Source organism: Anolis carolinensis, chromosome 2 (assembly GCF_035594765.1).
Source record: "Anolis carolinensis isolate JA03-04 chromosome 2, rAnoCar3.1.pri, whole genome shotgun sequence".
Classification (NCBI taxonomy): Eukaryota; Metazoa; Chordata; class Lepidosauria; order Squamata; family Dactyloidae; genus Anolis; species Anolis carolinensis.
The window spans coordinates 120,290,196-120,317,553 of record NC_085842.1 but is presented as its reverse complement, the minus strand read 5'-3'; the positions used below and the strand labels follow the sequence as shown (position 1 = coordinate 120,317,553).

The following is a 27,358-nucleotide window of genomic DNA, read 5'->3' as shown; positions in this document are numbered from 1 at the left end:
ATCTATTGTAGATTTATTTGAGGAGTAATTTAAAGGTTCCCACTATACATTTACAATGATCTTCATAGCATCTGGTCCCTCCATTCTGGGGAAATAAGGAGGAGAATAATTACATATCAAAGAAGTTACTGAGCTTATTCTACTTGTATTTATGTGAATGTTTCTTCTTAGACATTTTCCAGTACTGCAAAGGAATTTATATTATTGCCTTACTGTTTTGGACAGCTTCTGAAAAGTTGGAACAACCTCATATGTTTTTGTTTTTTAAAAAGTGCTGTTGAAGTATAGATTACCCTGGGATGGTAGCACTTGGTTTGCAGTTCCAAAAAAGTGAGCCATGGTTCTTAAAACAGATGCTAATGTAATTTTTATTACCAAACAGGTGATGCTTCTCCAATATTTTACAAACAAGATTGTCATTTCTGTGGAAACTGGAATACAAGGATCATTGCCTTTATTTAATGATCCTTGAAGATTTCTGTGCTGTAGGCAGAAATATTGTGTGGAAAAAAATGTGAAAATAATACGTCCTCAGGACTGCATCATTTGGGATTGTTGACTATGACACTTAGACCACACACCAAGGCCCTAGTACCCTTCTTTGAGGCATAATAATATTTTCCCAGCAAAAACCTGTGACCTTTCTCGCTTTTTCCCTGTGTCTTTTTCTAGCCATCCTGCTTGTTTGGACTCCCAAAAATCTGGAGGCATGGGAGAGTGGCCTCTCTCTCCCCTCCAGCTCCCAATTTCATCCCCCAAAACTTGCCAGAGGGGGCTGTGGGCAGTGCAGGACCCTCTGTACAGTCTTCCTGATGTGAGAAAATGGTGCGTCAGGAGGTGGAGGGAGGAGAGATTTACCTTTATTTGACCCAGGATGCCATCTAGCCACTCCTCCCAGGAAAGCCCAAGATTTAGGTTGAGGGTGGGTTGTTTTTACCTGCTTCCTCTTGGGTTTTAGCATAGTGTAGAATGCTATGAGGCTGTAGTAATTGCAGTGAGTGGGTAGGCAAGAACCCACAAAAGGCAGAAAACTTTTCCATTTGCCACCTTTCCCTTGCCTAATTCCATTTTTTTTTTGCCCTGCCAACTCAGGTGCTTAATTACGAGGATTGAATGAAAAGTAATGCTTCCATCTTCGTAACTCCTCAACAGATGGCAATACTGGTATGTGGCAGGTACTGGCTTGTTCAGTAGACTCTCCTCTACAGTTCTATTTGGCAGGAAGTCTTAGCATTGAACGGTTGTGTTGTTAAAGTATGAAGTATGGAACCCTGCATAGGTCAATGTGACTTAAACAACGTGCAATCATTGAATTCTTGACAGCAGAAGGTGTCATCCCAAAGGAGATTCATCAGAGAATGCAAGCTGTTTATGGTGATTGTGTTGATGTGAGTACTGTGTGTCATTGGGCCAGTAAGTTTAAAGATGTTGAGGTGGGAACATCTGACTTGCGTGACAAACAAAGAGTTGGATGTCCTGTGACAGCAACCACCAAGTTTCACAAGCAAAAGGTTGACAGATTGATTCAGGACGATCATCATATCACTCAGAGAGAAATTTCAAGCATAATCAGCATTTCACAAGAACGCGTGGGTCACATTATTGCCTTGCTTGGCTATCAGTAGAACTGTGCACAATGGGTACCCAGGATGCTGAAGCCTGAAATGAAAGCGCACAGAGTTGAAATTTTCCAGGAACTACTCTCGCATTACGAGAATGAAGGTGATGCTTCTCCATTCACTTGTGACAGGAGACAAAATGTGGGTACACCATTATGACCCGGAGACGAAGCATCAGTCTATGGAATATCGACACAAAGACTCGCCTCAGAAAAGGAAATTCAAGATACAGCCCTCAGCTGGAAAAATCATGGCAACAGTGTTCTGGGATGCAGATTGTGTTATCCATGTTGATTTCCTTGAACGTGGAACAACAATAAATTCAGAGTGTTACATCACAATGCTGCAAACTTTGAAATGACAGCTAACAAAAGTCCAAAAGGAAAAGGGAAATGTTTTTCTGCAGCATGACAATGCCAGACCACACACTTCACATGCCACCACAGCAGAATTTCAGAGACTGGATCTCACCACCGTACAGCATCCTCCATACAGTTCAGATTTAGCACCGTCTGAACTTCCATCTGTTCTCGATAATGAAAGAAGATCTGCAGGGACATCATTATGCTTCTGATGAAGACATTGAGAGAACTGTGAGACGCTGGTTGTGGAAACAGAGTGTCGACTTCTTCCATGATGGCTTCAGAAAACTTGTTCATCGTTGGCAGAAACGTATCCAATTGTCTGGTGATTGTGTGGAAAAGTGAATAGTGGTAGTTAAAGAGCACAGTCTAAGGATTATTTCTGTGTTTGATTTATTAAAATATTCCCATCCAAACCCAAGTAACAAAGGTGGAGGCCTTTTCTTTTCATTCAACCCTTGTATTATAATAACACCCCTCCTCCCAATCCCTCCACACTTCCCATGAAGTATTGCAATAGGCATTCCTTGCAAACTCAGAACTGAGGAAATAAAAGACATTTTGCTGCTTTTCTCTTTTGCACATATGTTTGGAAAAGATGTGGTGGAATCAAAGATAGCACTGCTGCTGCCTCCTTCAACCCCTGATGCTATCCAATGGACTTTGATTTCCTCCAGCAGAATTTTTGGGAAAAGCAAAGTAGGAAAGTGATTCCTGGCACTGAGAGAAAAGGTAACATTCCCTCAATAGGATGGAATTTGATGATCCATTTGCTTTCTCAGTGTCTTGAAGGAGACTGTTCTGTGCACCTTGCAAAGGGCTGAGTTGGAAGGCAGATGAGGAGGAAATGCCCATATAGCTCTTGTACCTATTGACAAACCACACATTCAAGAGATTGTGCCACTGAAATTTGGCATTACTTTTCTTTGACCCTTGGGGGGCTTGACACACTACCAAAAAAAGACTGGCCACACTTCTACCACCCCAATCTAATTGATCTTGCTCTGCTTGTGACTAATAGGATTCCTACCCACCAACTGTCCCAATTTGGCAGCACTTTGTGGAAATGTAATCTATGTCCTACATCCTGCATACCCTCTGACAGATGAAAACTGGGACCTGCGTGATCAAGCACTGGTTTCTGGGAATCAAAGTTCAAAATACCTGGAGAGTGAAAAAATAGTTTCCCACTGTCTACATAGCTGATCAGAAACCTCTCTGCTGATAGCAGTCTTCCCAACAAATTATTTTTCTTAGGTTTTAGGGGAACCTTTGCTTGTGTAAAAGCTTGGTTTAGTGCTCCCAATACCTTTGCTTTATTTTGTATGTTTCATTTCCTCTCTTCCCCCACCTCAATATTCAGAATTCTCAGCAAGTTCATTTTAAACTCAGCTTTCTCATTAGCACCCTCATTTGTCTAACATATGATCACAAGCTCCAGGGAAAAATACAGTTTAGAATGAGTCTCCTTAGCAATATTGTGTTCAAATTGGTGGTTGCAGATTTATTTAGCAATGTTTCCCTAAAGGAGGTAATCTCTGGCTTTTCAAACAGTGTAAAATATATAATGCAGAAAGGCGGAGGATGCTAACTCAAAGCTGCAAGTACCACACAAGTAGCTCAAAAGAGACTTTAAGGCAATTCAAGATAAAGACTGCCTTTTGCCTGTTCCTCTCTCAGCATTATGTTGCTCCCAAAGGCAGTAAGTATCTAAGGACTGTGAAGCAAAAGCAAACTAACCAAGAAAAAACTGTATCATATTTCAAATATGTGTAGTGAATGCAAAGATATATTCTGCACCAATGTGCATATTTTTGGCACACTTACATATTCAGCACTTTAGACGATCTATCAAATTTCAAATTGTTATTAAAACCACAGGAATTTTGAGCACTGGAGCCTTTGAAATCCATCTCTGTTGTGCATAATTGAGCTCCAATTTGAGTTTGCAGATTTATAACATTTTGGCTGCCATGTATTACCACTTTAGTACGGTGCAGAACTGAAGTACAAGTTGATATCTAGTTTAATTAGCTCCAATTTGTTTATCATAATGAGAGAAGTCTCACAAAAGCACCATTATTTAGCAGCTCTCTTCTTTGAGTACGTATTTTTACGCATTTCCTTTCATAGACCTTTCCAGATTATAAATAGCAGATGTTCTTTTAGTCTACACCGAATCAAACAAGATAAGGGAGAGCAAGGATAAATACACTATTAAAAACTGCATGATTTTTTATTCTGATGAAGGATGTGTGACCCCAGACAAATAATACCGACTTTTGGATCCTTAAGCAGAATAGCTGGATTACATTTTCAAGTTTTTTTTTTTTAAACTTATCACTGGCATACAGTTAAGTCATTGAAGGAATTAAAATGCCATTTTTAGAATAATTTCTAACAGAGCTCCTGCATTCGAAAACAGAGAGGGCTCTCATTTAAAGCTCAGTAACTTTGGTTGACACTTACACTGCCTATGTCAGTCAGGGGTGTGTTAGGGGGAAAGTCCTGCATTTATAATTTGCTTTTAAAGTGGATGACTTACAACTTTTGTACAACAAAAGTGGGGGGATCACATTCACAGTAATTCATGGGTATACTTTCATATCCATGCTAGAGATGCTTCCAGATAGGGTTTTATTGTGAAATTGCATGGAATTTTATTGTAGCTGGGTGGATCCAGATACAATTATTTTGAGTCTTAACTGCCTGAATTTTTCCTATCACCTCTTCTATTCTTTTTCATATCAGAAAAAAATCTTATCAGAAAAAATCAGCTTGTCAATGAGGAAAAGCTGGAACAGGTGGACAATGTCAATGACAATTGGTACCACTGGAAACTCTCCACCTGGAATCTCCAGGAATTGTTTCTGTGTTGACAGAGGAGGGTAAATATTTCATTCCCCACTCCCCAATATCAGAACAGTATGGGAAACAATTGGAGAACCTTTTTATAAACAGCATAATCCAATGTATAATAACTCCATAGCAAATTATGCCTTTCTCAGGTAAATAAGTCAGGATGGCAGGTTGAGAAATTTAATTGTGTGAAGCATTTTTAAAGGTGTTGAGTATTGGCTGTTCCTTAGAGACACCCCTTTATGTTTGGGTCAACCAATTGTCTTCTAGGGAAAATGATTTAGATTACACCATCAGCTGCTGAAATCCTAAATGCTACCTGGAACTGCAGTCAACCCAGAACCCTCCTAGAGGATGAGGAACTCAAAGAACTTGTTGGATCAGGCTACATCTCTTATCATGTTCACACAGTGGCCAATCAGTTGTCTATGGTGAAGCCACCCACCAGATGTGAGTGCAACAGCGCCCTCCATTTCGTGCTCCTGACAAATAATATGCAATGATATTGTCTCTGATACAAGGGGTGAAATGAAGCTATCTTAAATGATAACCACTGAGGATAGCTCCCATCCTCTGAAACAGTCTCCCTTTCAAAGTCATCCAAATTGGCACTCACCTTTCCATCTTGTGGCACCACATTTTTATTGTGTTCTCTGTGAAGAAGTAGTTTCCCCTTATTTGCCCCACTGTTCATCTTTAGTGGCTGTAGTGGGTTCTATGAGAGGAAAAGAAAAACATCTCCAAGAGTAGTTTCTACATACTAGGCATAGAGAGTACAGGATTTAACTCTTCTCCTCACCCCATACCCACAACCTTTTTGCGTAGGGACACTTATAAATATTCACAAAAGTGACTTATCTGAGATTTGCATTCAAGCTGCTATTCTTTTTATATGTTGACAATTATGACCAAGCATTTCTTTTATTTTGGGCAATAGGTTACTTATACAGCAAAGCGTCTTTCTCTTCTCACCTGTGCACTCTTACATACTCCATATGCTTTAGAGTATCTTCCAAACTTCCAGATTTAAAGCATATGCAGTCAGGCAAAGGAAGAGTGGGAATCCATTTCACTACTGGTGTCTGGTGATAGATGGATATAGCTGGAAACAATCCCAGTCTAATTTGGCCATACTGTGACATTTATTAAAGTGTCAAAGTATCAGAAACAGGAGGAAATCTGATTTTAATGTGCTCTAATTCTCCATAGAAACTTAATTATCAATCTATATGTTGAATGGATACTGCCATGTTCAACAGAGTCTGACTTAAGTCTATATAAAAATGATCCGCACAACATCTTAAACAGTGAAATCCCTCATTGCTTTGTTTATTGAAACAATAAACAATTGTTCAATAAAATTCCCAGCATACTGTACAAAATCGAAACAAAATCAATAAGCCAGTGTTTAAACTAAACAATTAAAATATATTCAAAAGAACGATAAAATCACAAGAGCAGCATAAATATATCCAATCCAATCAACCTGAAATTTATTTATTTATTTATTTCCAATATTTCTATCCTGCCCTTCTCACCCGAAGGGACTCAGGGCGGCGTACAATTGGCAACAATTCGATGCCGACACATCATTAAAACAACAACATATAAAAATGTATTACAACCAGTTAAATACTGTATAAAATATAAAACAAAAAACATATGCTTAAAATCTGTTCGTCCAATATCCTCCTACTTTATCCATATAACAGTCTGGGTCGTTTTTATCATTTATTCGTTAAAAGCCTGGGCACATAGCCATGTTTTTAAGGCTTTTCTAAAACTCAAAAGGGTTGGGGCTTGCCGTATATCTCTGGGGAGGGTGTTCCACAGCCGGGGAGCCACCACCAAGAAAGCCCTGTCCCTTGTTCCCTCAAGTTGAACTATAAAGATGCGAGAAAATAAAAAGGGCTTGACTTGGCTTCAAAACAGTATCAGAATAAGTGCAAAGATTGGTGTGGAGAGAATAGAAGTTGAATGGAGCTGAGCTTCAGCACAGAAAAAAACTCTGGCTCACACATCACATACATAAATGCCAGGATTTCCTGTCACAGTTTGTGATATCTGAGTTGTTCCTTACCATACACTGACCTCTGAATGTAAAAGCAATAGAAGCTACATTACTACCACCTCATTATGGTTTTGAATGTACTAGAACCTTCTGGTTGACCATGGTGAGAAAAAGAAGGTACCACTCTCAGTATGCATTTTTGAATCTTTCCATGGTCTCAAGGTGGCTTCAAGTTATATTTGCATAATAGGAGTCTGTTTCGGTGGAGATGCTCCATTGCATAAAGGTGCTTGCTCATGCTAAGTGCAGGCAGAGCAAACCTTTCTTCAGATTTTCTGTCTCCATGCAGGTTGGTCATAGACCGAGGCCCCTTCTACACTGCCATATAATCCAGTTCAAAGCAGATAATCTGAATTTTATATGGCAGTGTTGAAGGGGCTGTTAAGGGAGAGGCTGACATGTGGCCTATGAAGACATCCTTGTAGCCTTCATGCTAGATAATGCAGGGTGAATATCTGCATGAGGATTCTGCCCATTTGAGCTAGACTTCCAGTGGCACTCCTTCATGAAAGCAGGTGTCTTGTCATGCATTTGCCGTAGCATGATCTTTTTGACACGTTTTCATAAACATTTGTTGTAATGCTAACTTTGGATAGTATTTGAATTAATCATAACCCTTATTGGTTACAGAAAAGAAAACAAAGGTAATGCATTTTGTGGTGGTGGTGGATCTTTTTAAAAAGAGATGTTGAAGATGCAGACATTTTGTGTTTCTTCCTGAAGATTTTTTTTTATCAAGGGATTTTGTTACCTTCCATCACAGGGGTCTCTCTCAGTGTTTGTATGTGTGAGAGAGAATGTGTGTGAGAATGCATAAATGAATTTTTTACTCAGAAGGTCAATTTTACATAGAATGTTTGTGTCTGTTGTTTCCTGGTTGCAGCCATATCGGAGACAGAAGGGATTTCTCTGCTGTGCCACACTACCCTGGAATGCCAATGCAGAGATGGTCCATTGCCATAGTTGTTGTGAAGCCACTGTGGCATTTGCCACTGTTCCTGCCACAGATGCTTCAAATTGGATGGGAGCTCTTCAGGCTCTGCATCAGAGTTTTAACTTTGGTTCAGCTTGGAGGAGTTACACGTGGAGTGCCAGTAAACTAGCAATTCTGCTGGCCACCCATCCTGTTGAACAAACCTGGATGTTTGTCCAACTTTTTAGAAGTATAGCCATGGCTTACTTTGAGACAAATGGTCTGTAAATGCTTATTTTCTTGATATTTAAAACAATTGGCCAATATATAAAAATGAAAGCATCGGGAGATATAGCTATATTGTAATAGCCACATGTTCAGTGCCCATTCCCCCCTACAAAACCTGATTTTAAATTCAAGCAGCCCTTAAAATAGAGAATTTTGCAAAGTGTGGGAGAATGGATGAGGCTTCATCAAACCTTCCCTTAGGGCCCTTCCACACTGACCCTTTATCCCAGGATCTGATCCTAAATTATCTGATTATTCCAGGTTATCTGGCAGTGGGGACTCATATATTCCAGTTTAAAGCAGGTAATCTGGGACCAGATCCTGGAATAAAGGGCAGTGTGGAAGGACCCTTAGTAGTGAGTTGTACTGAAACGGGAAATTAGGGATCCCTGCAGAGTGTGTTAGCAGCTTCCTTTTGCAATGCATTTTGGTACTGCCAGAGAGCTGGATGGACCACACTGATCACCACCCCATTTTCCAACACATAAGAAATTGCTCCATTCTATTGACCCCTGGAATTTGCAGTTTGTTGAGCCACCAAAGTTGTCAGACAGAGAAGGATATATCCCACAAAACTGCAGATCTCAGAATTTCATAGCATTGAACCATGGCAGTTAATGCATTGCAGTATCAAAGTGCTATAATTCTACAGTGCAGATACAACCTAGGTTTGGCTTACAAATAATATATGTGTACTTAGTTTTTTGAATTGCGGGTACATGTTTTCTACAGCAAATATATTTACTGCTTCTAAACCACTGTTTTCTAAAGTGAACACACAAAGACATACACACATCTTCTTCTAAAAAGACATTTATCTAGTTAGATCAACATCCTTTATGTTTGTAAAATGAGTTTAAAGCTGTATGCAGGGATGAGAATCATCCAGCCTTCCAGATATTATTGGACTGAAACTCTCAGAATTTCTCACTATGATATGAACTGGGCACTGTGGTAGAGATATTTTAAATATTTTTTGTATAACAATACAGTACTAGTATATAGTTAACAATGATATTTTCTGCAAAGTACAGAAGGAACTCTAGCTTCCTAAGTATTCAATAGTAAGTTATAATTATATGAAAAAAATCATCCTTAAATTTCTCCATAATTTGACTGCCTGTTTGAGGATTTTCTTTCCCTATCAATGACAAATAAGTTACATTTCTGGCCATTATATGTAGTTTGATAACTGTAGTAGATTTAGTTACAGTGTCTCATTGATATCTCCTGATAGCTGTGGGTGAAAAATAACTTTGAGACTATTTGATTGGCTTCCATATCATGAAGGCAAGAGGAACAGGATAAATGGAGATGAAAAATATTAGGAAAAGTGGTTGTTCTTTGTCCTGGGATAATTAGTTTACATTTCTTTTACTTAGATCTGGTGTTAATCAGTTAGGATCACATTTAAATGCAAGAAAGCAGGAAAAGTCATGATAACAGCATGCACTTCTCAAGTAATTATTACCTTAAAGATTGCATAGCTTAGTGATGATAACAAAAGGGATTAATCAAACACTATCACACTGATTATGGACTTCCAAGCATACTGCAAAAAGTCTAGCAAACAGAAATACTAATGAGAATTCAAGCTAGAAGTGAAATGATTTTGCATTTTGTGTTTATTTTTCTCTCCACTGCTCATTAATCAGTTTAGTTTTAAAGACGGTCAAACCATGCTGAAAACAACACAGATTTTCAGCAGCAAAACCCACATTTTCTAAAAATATTAAGAAGGCAGGTATTTCTACTCAGATTTTATTCAAATTCAATTGTGCTCCAGATAAACAGCAATTAGGAATGCCATTTGCTCAGCAGAACTACAAAGCCGAAGATTGCTTGCCATTTTCTGCCTTTTGTGAGTTCTCATCTTCAAGTCAAAACACAACTAAAAAAGAAATGAATAAAAATCCAATAACATCAATTTTCTGCAACAGCTTTCTTAAAAATCTCTTGGAAGCCTTTTACTTTAAAAAAGTAAAATTTCTATAAGCTGTGTGCTAAATTATATGCCATATTCAGAAGATTGTTGGGAAAGTATAGAAAAATGTACTACAGCTCTCTTGGTATAAAATGGAAGTTTTCAAATTAATCCAGACAAACTGTTATGCATGTGTTCAAGCATGTGATTTGAATGGTTGCTGGGTTTATATGTGATTTAAAATAGATGTTTTGCGTATTTTTTTTATCAGAACTGCTAACTATGAAAGAAACCAGGCTGTCAAAATGAGAGTAGAAGCAGAGGCTTTGTTAGATGTGAAAATGAGGGAAGGAATGTGGAGCAAAGAGAGGTTTTAGGAAAGAGGTAATTCATCCATTCAACCACTTTGTTTAGTACTGGAGATTACTGGGTGTATATTACCTTGGGCCTGCTATATCCATGGACTCAGGGTACACAAATTCAAACAACCATGGATTCAAAGTGGAAGTGCCTGAGCAGTCCTCACATCAGACTCTTCTTGTGTCTAGCATGGCCTAGTGAGTACCTGCTCTGATTCTTTCTCTTTTTGGGTGTGGGGAAGATAAAAAGAGTTAGTCTCCAGTTAATTCAACAAAACAAATAGAAAAATGTCAGTCCAGGGTGGGGGTGTGTAAAGAAAGACATCCTCTGCCTCTGCGTCTGCTGTATCCTGAGCTGCCTCTGTCTTATGTAGACATCAGGAAAAAAGAGTGTGTGGGGTGGGAGAGGCAAACTGTGGTTGAAGTAGGACCTGTCCAGTTGAGCAAATGCCAGTTGTCAGTTCTTATGTTGCCCTAGCTCTGGGGAAGCACTTCAGCTGCCTGACTGCAGCTCTTCCAGGCAGAAGCTCTGCATTGCCAATGGTGGAAGCAATCGAGATCTCTCTTCACGAGAAATGCAACAGTGGTAGAGTTGATGAAATTATTTTTCCCTCAAACCCCCTCCCACTGAAATTTTTCTGTTTATTTTGTTGGAAAAACTGGATTTAGCCCCCCTTTTAACATCTCCACCCCCCCCCCCCAATAAAGGCTCTCCATGAGGAGCAGGTATTCACCAGCCATTCCAATCACAGCCCAACTCTTCCCCAGGCTGTTCTCTCCCACTGCCCCAGCCGAAAGACTACACACCGACAGCTAGAGCTGCAGCCATCTCAACTGCTCCTCTACTCCTTTTTTATTAATAAAGACTTGAGCATTCTTTTATTTATTTATTTATTTATTTTGCTATCTGTGTGGAAGTCCTGGAATCAAACCACCAAAGGTCCATTGTATCACAGTACACAGATGCACAGAAGACTATGTTGAGAGTGGAGGAACTCCTAGATTTTTTTAACATGATTGGGGAAATGACACATTGATCCCCAATTGTAGAGAAATGTTAAGAATTATTTATTTTATATAATTTATGTAAATTAAGAAATATGTATAATATATATAATCTATGGATATGTAAGTTCAATTAATACTGAAACATGAAATGAAGCTCAGAGGCAGAAGAAGATGGAAAGTTCAAGTCCACACCATCTCCTGGAATTCACTCCATTTCTAGGATGCATTTTCTATAATCTAGCTAAGGTAGCAATGGATTAATTCTAATTTGTCCACTATTTTATTTGCTTGCCTGTATTTGTAGATCTGTGCATTGTTGCTTGGCAGCTGTTTGTCATCTTGAGCTTCTGTTTTTACATTTGTCAGTGGCCTTGTGTTAACACACTGTGACTTCAATTACAGTATAAATCTCAAGAGTGTATGCAAGCTTCTTTTCCGTTTCATACGTTTCCAATTATATTTCCCTTTTTTAGATTAAATTATTATGTTATTACATTTGTATTACTTGCAGCTAATATATATTGGCTTCTTGAGGGGTTTTTTTTGTAATTGTTACTGTGAAATTTTCATCAGTATGAAATTGCTGGTAGGAAATTATATCTTTTGCTATGTAAGAAGAGAAGAGACACATTTTATTTGGTGTGGAAGTCCAGAAAACCCATAAAGGGTTACAAATCTATTGTTTTCATGGTTAGAAACTTAATAAATATTCCAAACTCTTATTTTGCATATATAATGTATATTTTACTATATTTATGGCAATACAGATCTTCTGAAAATTTACTGTAGCAAGTCAGAAGCAGTACTGGGACAAGGAAAAAGTAATGTTCTTAGCAGCTGCTGGCCCAAACCTTCGTCTAAGGAAAAAAAATGGAAATTTATATTTTCAGATGCAGAAGCCCATTCTCTATGGGGCTAAAAATTGTGTGCTTCTTATATGAGGCACACAACATTTGATCCCTCCATGAGTACTAATGGGCCTTTTCATTATAACTCAAAATAAAAAGAAGGTAATTAGTTGGAATTTTAAAAAATAACTGTGTTTTTTCTTTTTCTTTTTTGTGTGGTCTTTTAAAATAATTCAGTTCCAACCCTGGGAACCAGAGGGGGAAAAAGAAAAAAAAGGAATACTTAGATTTTAATTTTTTTTTGGTTCCCAGGGTTGGAACTGAATTGAGCAAAGAGAGGGGATCAGTGCAACAAATGTCTTTTTACATAATATATTGACAGGACATTCCCTCCTGTTGTGGATTATAAAGACAAATCTTGTCAGAAATGCAAAAAAAGCTAATGGACATTAGTCTTCCAATTTTTAAGCAAAGAAAGCCTTTGAGGAAAACGTTACATGTTTTCACTAGCCAAAGAGAAATATAATACTCTACATAATATAACAGGATGACAGCTTTAATAAATATTAAGGATAAGCAAAACTCCTTCATCAACTTATGACTTGGGCATATTCCATTTCAAAGATTTACCTACATTTCAAAGCCATGCCATGACTTTAGTCTTATAAAAACAGCTGCCTAATAAATATAAGTTTTAGATTTCCTTTGTTTCACAAATAAATCGCATGGACCAAATGATATATGCAAACAACAAGAAAGAGAAATTGGTCTTCTTTTTCTTCTTTTCAAGGAAAGTCCTGTATTTGTTTTCTCATGTTTGGGTGAGCTAAATTTATTGGAAAATGCCCACAGCTGAAAGTCACTTCCACAGTCTATCTCCCGTCTGCTGAAATGTTAACTTTGTTCTCTTTTGCTTTAACTGAGGTTTCCACTCAGATTAATTTCACCAGGGTGAACTACCTATAGCTTCTAATATAAATTGATCTGGTATTGTTATGATGGGAAAAAACAGTATCCAGTTTTAAGATTATGTATTTCCTGCTGCTGCTTTTTTACAGTGTTCATAACTGCACCTACAAGCGAAATGAATGTTGGTGCGATGAGAAAACTTTATGCACCATATTGAAAACTCCTAAAATGTCAGCAGTTCTGTTTACTTGCTTTATCTATAACAAGCTATACCTATAGCAAGGGATATAGACTGCATGCTAACCAACTATATATATTAGGAATTCTCAAGCTTTTAAAGCTGCGGAGCCCTTTTTGAAGAAAAAGTTTCTCGTGGTGCCCTAAGAAACTTTTGGACACAACAGACACATTGCATTTTAAAATTTGACAGATAGGCTGGACTAGTAGCAAATGGATGGAAAATGTTTGTGTGAACTCACTGAAAAAAACATGAACAAATTCCTACGCACACAGCACATAACTTGTTTGTAGTTCAAAAGAAAGAAAGAAAGAATAATACGTTTAAAACCAAGAACAATTTTAACCAACATAAACTTTACATTGTTTCAGTGGAAGACCCCAGGGGCTATCCAGCCTTTGTAATAATAATAATAATAATAATAATAATAATAATAATAATAATAGGAGCAACTCCAGGGGCCACACAGTTCAACCTTTTCCTGCCTTGCAGGAAAAGCATAGTCAAAGCACAACCAACAGATGGCATCCAGCCTTTGTAATAATAATAATAATAATTGTGGTAGTAGTAGTAGAATCATAGAATCATAGAGTTGGAAGAGACCTCATGGGCCATCCAGTCCAACCCCCTGCCAAGAAGCAGGAATATTGCATTCAAAGCACCCCCGACTGATGACTGTCCAGCCTCTGCTTAAAAGCTTCCAAAGAAGGAGCCTCGATCACACTTGGGGGGCAGAGAGTCCACTGCTGAACAGCTCTCACAGTCAGGAAGTTCTTTCTAATGTTCAGGTAGTATCTCCTTTCCTGTAATTTCAACCCATTGCTCTGAGTTCTAGTCTCCAGGGTAACAGAAAACAAGCTTGCTCTCTCGTCCCTATGACTTCCCATCACATATTTATACATGGCTATCATTTCCAGCAATTTAAGTCACTCCCCATAGGGTTTGTTCTCCAGACCCCTGATCATTTTAGTCAGCCTTCTCTGGACACATTCCAGCTTTTCAACATCTCCCTTCAATTGCGGTGCCCAGAATTGGATACAGTATTCCAGGTGTGGTCTGACCAAGGCAGAATAGAGGGGTAGCATGACTTCCTTGGATCTAGACACTATACTCCTATTTATGCAGGCCAGAATCCCATTGGACTTTTTGCTGCCGCATCGCATTGTTGTCTCATGTTCAATTTGTTGTCCACAAGGACTCCAAGATCTTTTTCACACGTACTGCTGTCGAGCTAGGTGTCTCTCACCCCTCCCATTCTACATCTTTTCATTTCATAATTTCTCCCTAAGTGTAATATCTTGCATTTGTCCCTGTTGAACATCATTTTGTTAGTTTTGGCCCATCTGTCTAATCTGTAGGAGGAGGAGGAGCAACCCAGGGGCCATACAATCCAACTATCTTCTACCTTGCAGAAAATGCAGTCAAAGCACCCCCAACAAATGGCTATCCAGCCTTTGAAATAATAATGATAATGATAACAACAACAACAACAACAACAATAACAACGACAATAAGAGCAACCTTAGGGGTGACCCAGTCCAACCTCTTTCTGCCTTGCAGGAAAAGCACAGTCAAAGCAGTGGTGGGGAGGCCTTGCAATCAGAAGAGGGTCTACTTTGGCACTCATGCAGCAGGGGAGGACTGTGGGAGCCCCTCTCGGAAAGCACAGCCCCCCCCCCTCCAGGGAAAACAGGGGAACAGGCTTCCCTCAGCCCCTCAAAGATAGGGAAGCAGGTCTTTTACCCCACAAAAAGGAGAACCCTGTCCTGCAAAAAGGGGCCTCCCCACTGGCTGCGTGCTTTCTAGGCAGGTGGAAGCGGGGCAGGGGAGCGCCCCGACTGTGCTTTGTGGAGCCGTAAGAGCTCAGTGGAGCTACATTTGAAGATATATGTATAGTTTTAAAATGTTATATTTATACCATGTTTTTGTTTTTGAAAATGTCTCAGTTAATGTCATTTTGCTTGTTCTCCTGCATTAACCAAACATGTGAACTTTCACAAAAAGCAATACGAAATTGCAGAAAAACTGTCCTTGAAATCTGCCCTTCCCTCCTGAGCATTCCTAATTGTTAGAGGAATGATAAATCTTCCTAAGTGTATCAGGTTTTAACACTTTGAAAAATGGGACTAGGTGCATTACGTAGTAGTAGTAATAGTAGTAGTAGTAGTATATTATATATATGAGTTACAGCAATTTTCACTGCAGACATTGTGAAGCAGTGTTCAACTCAAGTATTTTGAGGAAGAAATTAACAAACCTTCAGTTGTGTACACCACTTTGTGGGGCTTGAAGAAGAGATTCTTAAATGAGATGTAATGTGAAGCTATTTAGGGTATGCTTCAATGACAAATCAAGAACCAAATCTTTACTGAGATTTGAGTGATGTCTAATTTGAACAAAGGCTTCTCTGAAACTGAGCAAATCCAAACCTTTATAATTCTGACGATTTGCTAGCAATTTGGTTTCTGAAGAACACAAAATCACAGACCACATATTTTCAAAAGTTAATAATTACCAAGCCTTTTCTACATGGAGAGTGGTTTTATGATCAACGGCTCTATTTTATAATCACAGTGAATCTTTTTACCAAGGCTTTTACTCCAGTCTCAATGCTGGGGTTGGGAGGTCAAAGAACTACATCACAGGAATGTGATAGTTTTGTTACCGAGAAATAGAAAAGGGTTACTTGTGGACTTTGTGGGATGTGAAAGGGTAGCAATTGCACCCATCATTTCAAAATTCTCCAGGCTTATTCTTAGGAACACATTTATGGCATACGCCATTTTAATACATTCACACACATGTCCCAATTTTCAAATTACCCTCACAAGAGATTACTGCATCAGGCAATTTCATTGAATTTTAAGATGTGATCAGGGAGGAGTTGCAGGCATTTGTGGATTTGTAATGTTGTCAATAGAAAACTTAACAACTCAGACTGAGTTGTATTGGGCTATTTTCTGAAGTGCAAAACTGATCAATACATACCCTTTGTAGGAATGTATGGCTGCACCATGCATATGTTCAGCATTTCTTAAATCCTGGAAATGAAACCTTTAGTGTTAGATAGGAAAGAGCATGATATAAAGGCTTTTGAAAAATGAGTTGGCATTTTGTTAAAGACTATTTATCACACCAACTCAGGTCTAAATTTATCCTCAACATGAGAAGTGCTAAGTGAAGAAAGCTGTTCTGCTCCGCAAAAATGTAGCTATACATGCCACAATTCATTTCATGCACAAAGTATAGAATTTTTTCTATACTGGAAAAAGTATATACAGACTTGGGAACATTAATTCCCAACTAATTTTAAAAACACAGTGCCATGCACAGACCCTATCTGATACATAGATGATCTATAAGTAAAAAGATAAGATGCTTCTAAAGGATCTTGGTAGATTTTTCTCTTTCTTAACAAGACAGTGAGCACTGGCATATTGAAAAAAAATCATCTCTATAAGGTTTTTCAGATTGTTACAATTATATTGCAATTTTAAATGGTTTTGCTCTAATCCCCTTTAAACACCATGGGTTTGCTCAAAACCTCTGAACTTTGTATGAATACAATTTTTTGTGTATAGAACACACTTCTTGAAATTTTCACCAAAGTCCAAAAACTTTTTAAAATGGAAAAAGATGCAAGAATTCCTATAATATTTTTCAACAAATGCTGGAACAAAATAGGTTGTTTTTCTTTTTTCTTTTTGGCTTTGAGAATGAAATGAATGTTGGTTTACTCCCCTAGTTGAGACACAAAACCATGACATAATAGAACTAAGTATAGTTAAAATGAAGAGCTGGCACCTCTATCTCAAGGGGGTTCAGGTGTCTACCGGTTTATCGCAATGGTTGCTTGACAGTTTTTCAGTATGCTTTTCAACATACTGATTTTATTCCATGCACCAGAATACTTAAAAAGATATTAAATTCATCCACCTAAAGAATCTCTTTGTATTTACTAGGTTTATACAGTTTTTTTTTTTTAAAAAAGTAATCTTCTCAAACCTCTTAATTTCCACATTTTTTGTATTGCAGCTCTCCTTAACATCTGCTAACATGGAAAATGGTGAGGCATGATGGAAGCTGTAACTCAAAATTATCTGGAGGGCATCACGTTGATGTGGATGCCACAGACTCCCTTTGAGCTATAATATGAATATGAAAAATATGAATCACATGAAGCCTTCAAAATTTGAAGCTCATAAAAAAGCAGCATGAAAAGGCACATTAGAGTTTGCAGAGATAACTTTATTGGCATCTTTGCAGTTGCTCTGCATGAATGCTTCACTTCTCTGTTCTTAAGTCATGCATAATATATATATTGCCTCAATTTTTACATTGAGAAAAATATGCTACTGTAATCCACCAACACTTCATCACCCCTTATAAAATGTGAATATCTGCAAGTTAATATCGCCATGCTATATTTTAATTGAAAATGAATGAGTGAATCTGAAGTGTGCTATTTGTATAATTTAGAGTTTTTACTCTCTGTTTGACAAAACATACTTGGTACTTAGAGTCATACTTTAAATAGTTGCAGAATCTCACTCAACTAGTTCTATGCAGTGACAAATTTTACCCCAATTTTAAATATGCCATCCAAGATCACAGGTCTCTTCTGGGGCTACATTTCAGCACCTTGGATCACTCCTGTAAAGTTGAGTCCAAAACTAAAAGCTGGTTCATTACTCTTTTGACATGAGATGCATAAAGTATCATTGGTTCTGCAATTTACGTTTTTTCAAGGAATAAAACAACAGCATTTGGCATATTTTTAAGACTGGGAGTTCAAAATCTCTTTCCATCTGCTGATTTCCTTTTTGCTGGGTTCTATTTCTTAAACTAACTGACTTGATATTTGGAACCATAGGGAGCTAAGAAATAAAACAAATACAGAGGCTCAACAAATTGGTGACCAGGTTAATACTGGAAGGTTTATAGGAAAAATTTCACATCTATAGGGATTTACTGAAATTTTGGAAGCATACCAAACAACAATCTAGGAAGATTGCCTGGGGACACATGAAACTGGCCATTTGAATGACCTTTGAAGAGATAACATTTTACATTATTTTTTCCTTTTATTTTTGTACCGATAACATCTTAGAATAGGACAGAATTATTTAGGGGGGAGGGGGAGAAATTTTGATCTTGTCCAGAGTCCGGAGATTCAAGTAATCCTTTTGACCCAAACTTACCCTCTTTCTACTGTCAGGAATCTTTCTCTTCTATCTAATGGAAGAAGGCAGAAGAATCCAGGATTCTGCCTTATGCATCCGCTGCGCCTTTGGATAACCGAGCCCATAGCTATAGTAGTTGCACAGGCCATCTCTTTGACTTGAAACACTGCACTTTATTCCTCTGCCCCAAAGCATCTTAGAATATAACATTGTATTTTAGTTCTAGTGGTCCCTCCAGGCCATCCTCTCCTCCATCCCAGTGGTCTTTTTTCTTTTCAGATTCATATGTTATTTGAGTGATTATATTCCTTCTGTTTATGTGATTGTTTTAGTCAATTGTTATGTTTTGTTTTTGTTTTTAATTCTTATAGCTTTTTATAGTGTTTTCAGTGTTTTATTGTACAATGTTTTATGCTGATTTTATATTGGAAACCGCCCTGAGTCCCATTCGGGAGAGAGGGCGGTATACAAATAAACTTTTACTTACTTACTTACTTACTAAGGCATTATTTCATGAAAAACCTAAAAGAAATTCTTGGTCAGATGTTCTGTCTTTGAATGCAATAGTTTCAAAATTCTGGATCCAGGATTCTGCCTTATGCATCCATTCAGCCTAAAGTCTGATGATTTGTTCTTCCATAAGGAATTGGTTTTCCTTGAATGCTGCAGTTCATTTCTATGGTGATTCTACCCAGCTCCCATATCCATCCTAACTCTGAAAAGCATTTTCTTTGACCTAAGAACACAATTCTGGTAACCTGAGCACTGCATTATAATAAAATGCCTGAAATTGAGCTCTGAAGGAATTAAATAATAAGGTAATTGCTTCCTACAGTAGATGTGTAAAATATATTTTGAATAAGCAGCCAATGAAAAAAAATGAACTCTTGCCTTTGACTATTGAACAAGGTAGCTTGAAAATGACTGCATTTCTACAGATAAATAATAGAAGATTTGTGAGATCTGAATTCCCACTTCAATGGGACTAATGTGTATCTTGAATTGCTGTGAGTTTTTCGGGCTGTATGGCCATATTCCAGTAGCATTCGCTCCTGAACTTTTGCCTGCATCTGTGTCTAGCAACCTCTGAAGACTAACTAGACAGATTTACACAAACTAGAGTAAAATCTGTGGCTTTAAAATGACATGCGTGATTGTAAAACGATAAATCCAAAGGAAACGTAAAGTCACAGAATCATGCTGAAGGGAGGATTTTGTTTCTACACCCTGCCAGCGCAAGAATCAACTACAAAAGTGTCCCTAAAGTTTAATAACCTGCAGTGAACGAGGGTCACCTTCCAAGGTAGTTCATTTCATTGTCAAACAGATCTCATTGTTAATACATTCTTTTTAATGCTTAGCTAGAAGCTACTTCCTTGTAACTTGTATCCACTGGTTTCAGTCCTATCTTGTGGAGCTGTGGAACATAAACTTGCTCTATCTTCCAGGTGATAGTCCCTTTAATATTTAAAGATGATTATCATTTTGTTTTGTTCAGCCTAGGCATACACAGGTCCTTCAACTGTTTTTCAATAGTAAAATAGTCATGAAATAGAAAGCCTTCCCGGTGAGACAATTCTGAAATCAGGACACTACATCTGAAGAGGACTAAAATGGGTCACTGCCCAACTCACTTCTGAAGGCAAGGGTCTGGAGGAGCATTTAAAATAAACAAAATTTGTAACTGTTGGAACATACAGCATGTGGTATACAAATAAATTACATATAAATACACTTCTATACATATAAAATAAAGTACTGTACATAAAGAAATGTATATGTAGAATGTATGTACAGATATGTGCACTTGTTGGTCAGGTGGAATAGCACTGAATAGCTTTGCAGCCTCTAAGCCTGGCCATTTTCTTCTTATGGGAATCTTTGTTTGGTGAGCTGGAATATAATGGAATAGGCCTGCTGCTTGGAAGGCTGGGTACTTGTGTTCTAGGGAAATGGTTTTATGGGCTGCTAGAATTGCAATGAATAGCCTCACTACTTCAAAGCCTGGCTGCTTGCTACCTAGGGGAATCTTTGGCTGGTCAGCTTCAATAGTACAGAGTAGTATCGCTGCTTCAAAGCCTGGCTACCTTCTATCAAGGTTAATCCTTTGTTGGTCTGGTTGAATTGCACTTAATAGCCTTGCAGCTTCAATGCCTGGCCATGTTATACCTAGAGGAATCCTTGTTTGGTGAGCTGGAGTAGCACCCTCAATCAAAGAGCCGCTTTGAAGCCTGGCTACTTCCTTTGTAGGGGAATCCTTGTTTGGCCAGCTTGAATTGCACTGAATAGTCTTGCAGCTTAAAAGCCTGGCCACTTTCTACATAGGACATCCTTGCTAGGCCAGGTTAAATGGGACAGAGTAGCCTTGTGGCTTCAAAGCCTGGGGGCTTTCTTTCTAGGGGAAATCTTGGTTGGCCAGATTGAATAGCACTGAATAGCCTTGCTGCTTGCCAGCTTGGCTGCTTTCTAACTTGTGGAATCCTTGGTTGGCCAGCTTGAATAGCAAGCATGAATGCTGTGATTAGTCACCTTGATTAGCATTTAATGGCCTTGAAGCTTCAAAGCCTGGCTGCTGCCTGTCTTGGGCAATCTTTGGTTGGAAGGTGTTAGCTGGCCCCAATTGTTTCCGTTCTGGAATTTCCAATTTCTCTGTTTTCAGAGTGTTGCTCTTTATTTACTGTCCTGATTTTAGAGATTATATTGTTCTGTATTATTATACCATAGTAATCATTATATATGATAGTTATAACCTTATATTATCTGCTTAGAACTGGATTATATGAGGCCCCTTCTACACAACTGTATAAAATCCACACTGAACTGGATTATATGGCAGTGTGGATTCAAGAGAATCCAGTTCAAAGCAGATACTGTGGATTATGTGCCTTGGCATTCTGGGTTATATAGCTGTGTGGAAGGGCTTTGAGTCTACACTGTCATATAATCCAGATAATCTGTATTTTATAGACAGTGTGGATGAGGCCTAAGTGCACTCTGCCTGTGCCCTGGGTGCTATTTTAGCTGAGGGAGTAGCTAGGACGTGAAGGGAGTGGTGCCTAAAGGCAACGGGGGCCTAAAGGCAGCAGGACCTACCTTTCTGACTGGCAGTTAGAGGGAGAAAGGCTCTTCCTCATCCTCTGTAATTTGGATTATTTTCTAGGGTTTTTATTGAAAGACATACATTGGATGACTATGTCTTTTGTGGCCAAATTTGGTGTGATTTGATTCAGTGGTTTTGTTGTTTACTCCATAGTAAAACTGCAAATTACATTATATATATATAGAATAGCTGTGCCCGGCCACGCGTTGCTGTGGCGTTGTCTGGTGGTGTTGGTGAGAACTTGTTGAGGTAGTGGTGGTATTGAATGCCTCTTGTATGGTTGTCTTTATGTTTAGTATGCATTTGGTTGTTTGTGTACTGTGAAAGTGGTGAGGGTAGAGGGGGTCTATGTCTCTTTGTAGTATTGTATAGTATTTATACGTTGTCCATGTGTTGTGAATGCTTGGATTGTGTCCTGCTGCACAGTAGAAAGGGTTGGGCTGGATGGCCCTTAGGGGTCTTGGATTCTATGCTATCATCATCATCATCATCATCTGTGCGCGTGGCCGGGCACAGCTAATTACATTCTGCCCATAAAACCATAAACCATAAAAACCATAAAAATGTTACAAGTTCGATTTTGAAATGTGTTTATTTGGTATCTAGTCAGAATCTTAGTAGACTGTTAAACAGGGACATGGGAGATCCAGATTCCAGCCTAAAAAGACCTATGAAACTCACTTCATGATCTGGGGTCTCTTCCTGACTCTATATTTTGGTCTGTTTCACAGGATGGTTGTGAAAATGATGTGTGCACATGCGCACACACACCATTTTATGACCTTTAGCAACACCATGAATTTCATACGGTTTTCTTAGGCAAGGAATACTCAGTTGGTTTTTCCAGTTCCTTCCTCTGAAATATAGCATATAACACCTGGCATTTGTTGGTTGTTTTCCATCCCACTACTAATTTATGGGGATCTTTTTACCTAGGTATTAAGTAAAGTACTGTCAAAAAAGTAGTTACTTAGTATTTCAGAAGAAGGTCTTGAAAAGTGAAAAAATATTGGAAAGTGTGCAGGAATATAGCAAAGGTATTTTTTGGAAAAATTTCATTCTGGTGCAAGATTAATATAAGTGAAGATTTACATCATTGTGGCTAGCACGTCCCTTCATATTTTCAAAGGTTTTTTTTTTTAAAAAAAAGTCAGCTACATAGCTCCAGTAACTCTGATCTTGCTTCCAGCTAATCGTGGTTATGAAACATTACAGTATATTGCGCTGTCAAATGTTAAGGGCCATTTGGTAGCAATGTAAGCTGTGCCTCATTCTCCCTCTTTTGCACTGAAAGAATAAAATGAACTCAATTTATCCAAGTGAGTTAAATACAGTTTGAACAAATGAACAGAGACTAGATCAAATCTTTGCCTTTCAAATGATGTCTTTATAGTTATCAGGGGAAGAACTAGAATCGGTTACTATCTTTCTCTCAGAATATTCTGTAAAGAAATGGGTGGTTTCCATAGTTTATTGTTCAGGTCTCTTTCTTTTTCATTTTCCTTCTATACATATTTGCATAGGATATTTTTAAATGAAAAATTAAATGAAGCACCTGAATACCAGGATTAGTGACTGCTGTAAGCTTTGATATAAAAGATGTCTCTACTCACAAGATTTATGTGTGGTCAAAAGATAGCATTTAATGAAATAAGGTTTCACAAATCCAAGGTGGTCTCTTAAGCATACAAAACAAGATTACAAAATCAATAACATAGCTAAATGGAAGCCAAAGTAAAGTTGGTGAGATATGACTCCATATATTATTTTCTGTGAAAATTTTGAGGATAATGCACTTAGGAATCAATACAGATTTGTGTCTGGCCTTCTCTGGATATTGTCCAGAAGAGAGAACTGAAATAATCTAGTAAAGGGATCAGAAAAAGCAGTAATAAGCATTTCATTTTCTTTTTTGAAAGGTAATATTATAACCTCATGCATAGTGACACCAGTCAAGTGTCGTTATGCACTCATTTAAAATTAAATTAAATTTAGTCATAATATCAAGGATTTGAACCCTGCTGAGAATTAATGGCGAATTTTGTATCCAGTTGAACATATCACCCTGATGATATTCAGTCTGCTTGGGGCTGAAAATGAAAAGGCATCTGCAATATGGATAATGTAAAGTAAGACTTGTTGTATCGTAAATGTGTAAATAAACATAGTCAGATAACATATATCAATGTCATCAAAAGCCACTGAGACATCTTTCAGGACAGAGCATTTAGCTATCAAAATAGGACTAGAGCCACAGAAATACCATGGTCAAAATTCTTTTAGGATACTAGTAGTGTGAAACTCTGCAATATGCTTCCACTTGCTGCTGGGTCCACTTATTTCTGCTAGCTGCAAAATTTAACCCTCTTTGGTGCTGTGGTAATTAAACTCTTTGGCCAAGCAGTGGCCCTGTGATTGAGGGGCTCTTTGGACCTTCTGGTGTCTGTTGTACAACTGAGAAAAAGAATAGTTGTCTTTTTGGATCTTCAATGAAATCCATGAAGATCTAGGACACAGTTTGTCCTTTTTTTTCCCAGTTGCAAACTGACAACCAAATTATGTTTAGTTATTCACTGCTGAGCTGCTGAACTTGCTGACCAAAAGGTCAGTGGTTCAAATCTGTGGAGCGGGATGAGATCCCGCTGTTAGCCCCAGCTTCTGCCAACCTAGCAGTTCAAAAGCATGCAAATATGAGTAGATAAATAGGTACCGCCCCAGCGGGAGGGTAATGGCACTCTATGCAGTCATGACAGCCACATGACCTTAGAGGCATCTATGGACAATGCCAACTCTTCAGCTTAGAAATGGAGATGAGCACCACTCATGACTAGACTTAATGTCAAGGGGAAACCTTTACTTTTTATTCACTGTTCTCACACTACTGATTTGTTATCCCAGAACTGGTGAACTGGAGTTGTGTATGTGTATATATGTAGGGGTCATTGCACAAGAGGGTTCGAATACCTACAGTTTTCAAAAATAAAAGCACATACATAGAGGGAATGTATGGCCATGTATATCCCCAATAGGATTACAGCCTGAATCTTCTAATTCAGTTCAGATAATCAGACAGATAATCAAGATGCTATTATCAGTGTTGACAAAAGCCACAAGAGATGGCCAAGAAGATGAAGAGAATTGCATCATTTCTAGCCAGCTTCCCCTTTCTATCCCTGAAATCTGATTAAAATCTATACTGAAATGGGTCCAAATAACCATTTCCTTTTAAGTCTTCTAGGATGTCCAGAATTTGTTTTTGTTTTTGTTTTTAAGGCTAGATAATGGTTCATATCCATGTGTTCTAGGCTAAACCTTTTCACTGTATATCACACAATTGTCTCCTCAAGTAGGGCCTTTTTCAACTTTTTTCACTTGGGGCCACTTTCCACTTGAGAATTTTTTAGCTGACCCTGGGTATATAGGTATATAAAATAGGTATAAAAACCAAACATTTACTGATAACAAATCAGCACTGGCAAGACTTGCTAAACACACTGATTTTCCCTTTTATGAAGTACAGCTGAAGCATCTTCCACAGAGTCTACTGTAAACACTACAGTAGGTGATGTTCACAAAACTTTTACTATTTCCATATTTTTCATGACCCCAATATTGAGCTAAGGAAGCATTTTTCAAATACTCTGTTCTTCTAGGTGTTTCAGACTTCAGCTCCTAGAAATCCCAGCCAGCTTACCAGCGGTTAGAAATTGTGGGAGCTGAGGTCTAAAACAACTAGAGGAGCAGAGTTTGAGAAACACTACCTTAGTTTAATGTTGGGGGTCACAAAAAGATGGGAAATACTTAGCGAAGGAAATTCCATTGGAGGCCAGGGCCCACAGTTTGAGAAGCAGTATCCTTGAGGAAAAAGGTTTCTTACCATCGTACAGAAACATCACCATCCTTGTTTCTAATCCCTTTTGGCTGACTATAGAATCATAGAATCATAGAATAGTAGAGTTGGAAGAGACCTCATGGGCCATGCAGTCCAACCCCCTGCCAAGAAGCAGGAAATCGCATTCAAAGCACCCCCGACAGATGGCCATCCAGCCTCTGCTTAAAAGCCTCCAAAGAAGTAGCCACCACCACACTCCGGGGGAGAGAGTTCCACTGCCGAACAGCTCTCACAGTGAGGAAATTCTTCCTGATGTTCAGGTGGAATCTCCTTTCCTGTAGTTTGAAGCCATTGTTCCACATCCTAGTCTGCAGGGCAGCAGAAAACAAGCTTGCTCCCTCCTCCCTATGACTTCCCCTCACATATTTGTACATGGCTATCATGTCTCCTCTCAGCCTTCTCTTCTGCAGGCTAAACATGCCTAGTTCTTTAAGCCTCTCCTCATAGGGCTTGTTCTCCAGACCCTTGATCATTTTAGTTGCCCTCCTCTGGATGCTTTCCAGCTTGTCAACATCTTCCTTCAACTGTGGTGCCCAGAATTGGACACAGTATTCCAGGTGTGGTCTGACCAAGGCAGAATAGAGGGGGAGCATGACTTCCCTGGATCTAGACGCTATACCCCTATTGATGCAGGCCAGAATCCCATTGGCTTTTTTTTAGCAGCCACATCACATTGTAGGCTCATGTTTAACTTGTTGTCCATGAGGACTCCAAGGTCTTTTTTCACATGTACCGCTGTCGAGCCAGGCATCCCCCATTCTGTATATTTGCATTCCAATTTTTCTGCCGAAGTGAAGTATCTTGCATTTGTCCCTGTTGAACTTCATTTTGTTCGGCCCATCTCTCTAGTCTGTTAAGATTGTTTTGAATTCTGCTCCTGTCTTCTGGAGTGTTAGCTATCCCTCCCAGTTTGGTGTCATCTGCAAACTTGATGATCGTGCCTTCTAACCCTTCGTCTAAGTCGTTAATAAAGATGTTGAACAGAACCGGGCCCAGGACGGAACCCTGCGGCACTCCACTCGTCACTTCTTTCTATAGAAATCATGATTGTTAAGGACTGAAAGAGAATTAGCAGGTAGCTAAATTGTCCACATTTTCACAGTGAAGACACTAGAACATATTAAAAATACAATAACCAAATATTAAACAAATGCTCTAACATTGTTTTCCGATAATGGTGTCATGTTATACTGTGTGAATACAAGTTATTCTGTCTGCAATTCAAAATAAAGTATGGGTAGTCTTTGCAATTGAAGGCTTTGCAGCTTAAGTTAAAAGGCTTGTATGAAGGAGGCTCTTAACTGCTCAAAAAAAGTAACCTGTTTGCCCTGTGTGGACAACAATGATAATGAAAGTGAGACTTTTCTGCCTTTATCACTGAGACAGAGTATGTCTTATGAAGTAATGATGTTGAATCGAGGATTGAAAGGCTTGGAGTTTTAAATCTAAGCTTCATGTTGACTTACAAGCCTGATTTGTTTGGGAGCAATTAACTAGAGCTGCCATTTCAGACATAAAGCGAAGCTATGATTCTGGCACCTTGGTTTGTATAAAGACAGATATTTGTCTACAGACACGAGGAGCAATCAGGCATCAACACCCTCTTGTCAACACTATTGTTCCTTAAGACAGGATTGATGACTTACCATGGCCAAAAAATAGGCTATTCATGTTTTGTAAAGCTGAAGCCCTATGTACTGAGATGACATCAGCAAAACTCATTTCAAAGTATATACGACAAGATAGGTTTAGATCAAAGTAAGGCCTTGATAAGGCCAAGTAAAT

General features: G+C 38.5%; 2 protein-coding genes across 7 annotated transcripts in view; one reads left to right on the top strand and one right to left on the bottom strand.

The window, feature by feature from the left end:
• Nucleotides 1-27,358, top strand: part of dock2 (dedicator of cytokinesis 2) — a 377,601-nt gene that overhangs the window by 210,862 nt on the left and 139,381 nt on the right. The window lies entirely within an intron of this gene.
• Nucleotides 1-27,358, bottom strand: part of insyn2b (inhibitory synaptic factor family member 2B) — a 113,951-nt gene that overhangs the window by 73,135 nt on the left and 13,458 nt on the right. The window contains exon 2 of one of the 6 annotated variants that reach the window (XM_008104630.3): nucleotides 5,457-5,555. The exons of the other annotated variants lie outside the window; for them this stretch is intronic. The gene's annotated coding sequence lies outside the window, so the exon portion shown is untranslated. The remainder of the gene's footprint in view (nucleotides 1-5,456; nucleotides 5,556-27,358) is intronic. 6 annotated transcript variants of the gene reach the window in all.